A 2,066-nucleotide genomic window follows, 5' to 3' on the forward strand; every position below is an offset into this window, starting at 1 on the left:
TGGAATTCCCAGGGAATTCTGGAGCCTGCAGGGAATTCCAGTGTTGGGATAAAAGCCCCGAGCGTTGCTCCCGTGAGTTTCCAGCCCTAATCCCGCTCTTCCCAGTTTGGGATCTCGGATGGGATCCACTGGGATCCCAGCGGGATGAGGGTGTCCCAGGAGGCCGGGATGGGCTGGAAAAGGGGGATTGGGGCTCTGGAAGTGGCTCCAGTGGAATTCCGGAGCCTTCCGGGATCACTTTTGGGTTCCAGCGCTGTTTTCCCGGCTGCTCTTCCCACAGCGCGGCATTCCCGACTGGAAAATCCCCTGGGAATATCCCCCGAGCTCCCAGCCCGCCGAGCATCCCGGGATTTATCCCAGAGTGGATTTTTTGGGGCTGAACACGGCGGGATCGGGATCCTGATCCAGATGCCGTTCCCAGGAAGGGCCCATTCCCACAGTTTTTTTTGGGATGAAATGTGAGCCGGGCCCGGCTGGCAGGTGGCTCCTGTCCCAGACAGCTCCACATTCCATAAAAAACCCCCACATTCCAAGGCTGAAAAAACAGGATTATCCCGGGGGAGGGGGGGGAAAGGGTTGGGATGAGACAGCGCCGGAGGCCCCGGGGCGGGAAAAGGGGTTTTGGGATTTTTGTTGTATTCCCAAGGATGGGATCAGCTCAGGCACCTGCAAAGGCATGGAGCTGGAATTCCAGCCCCAAAATTCCAGCCCCCAAAATCCCTGGGAAAAAATCCCAGCCACCAAATTCCTGGAGAAAATCCCAGCCCCAAAATTCCTGGGAAAAAATCCTTGGAGGAAATCCTTGGAAAAAAACCCCAGCCCCAAAATCCCAACCCCAAAATCCCAACCCAAAATTCCAACCCCAAAATTCCAGCCCCAAAATCCCTGGAAAAAATCCCTGGAAAAAATCCCAGCCCCAAAATCCCAACCCCAAAATCCCTGGAAAAAATCCCAACCTCAAAATTCCAGCCCCAAAATTCCAGCCCCAAAGTTCCAACCCCAAAATCCTTGGAAAAAATCCCAGCTCCAAAATTCCAGCCCCAAAACCCCAACCCCAAAATCCCTGGAAAAAATTCCTGGAAAAATCCCAGCCCCAAAATTCCAGCCCCAAAATCCCTGGAGAAATCCCTGGAAAAAATCCTTGGAAAAATCCCAGCCCCAAAATCCCAACCCCAAAATCCCTGGAAAAAATGGCAGCCCCAAAATTCCAACCCCAAAATTCCAGGCCCAAAGTTCCAACCCCAAAATCCTTGGAAAAAATCCCAGCCCCAAAATTCCAACCCCAAAATCCCTGGAAAAGATCCCAACCCCAAAATTCCAGCCCCAAAATGCCTTGGATGGAATTCCCAAAGAAATCCCGCACTTCCCCGGAAGAATCCTTGGATATCCTTCTCTTTCCCGGGATTCTTTTGGGGGGACAAAACCACATCTTGGGATCCCAGGATTTGAGGGATTGATCCCGAATATTTCCCTGGATTTTGCATCCTACCGTGAGGAGGGTGAGGTGGGGATCGGGATGAGGATTCCGTGGGAATTGGGATGAGGATTCCATGGGAATTGGGATGGGGATGGAGTGGGAATTGGGATGAGGATGAGGCGGGAATTGGGATGAGGATGGAGTGGGAATTGGGAAGAGGCAGGAATCGGGATGAGGAGGGAATTGGGATGAGGATTCTGTGGGAATTGGGATGGGGATGAGGCAGGAATTGGGATGACGATTCCATAGGAACCAGGATGAGGTGGAAATCGGGATGAGGTGGAAATCAGGATGAGGATTCCATGGGAATTGGGATGAGGATGAGGCGGGAATCGGGATGAGGTGGGAATTGGGATGAGGATTCCATGGGAATCAGGCTGAGGATTCCATGGGGACTGGGATGGGGATGAGGCGGGAACCGGGATGAGGTGGGAATTGAGGTGAGGTGGAAATCGGGATGAGGATCCCATGGGAATTGGGATGAGGATGAGGCAGGAATTGGGATGGGGATGAGGTGGGAATTGGGATTCTGTGGGAATTGAGATGAGGATTCCATGGGAATCAGGCTGAGGGGGAAATCGGGATGAGG

This window comes from Corvus kubaryi, unplaced genomic scaffold, assembly GCF_017639235.1.
Source record: "Corvus kubaryi isolate FWS band 111438036 unplaced genomic scaffold, C.kubaryi_AGA036_p1.0 37021, whole genome shotgun sequence".
NCBI lineage: Eukaryota > Metazoa > Chordata > Aves > Passeriformes > Corvidae > Corvus > Corvus kubaryi.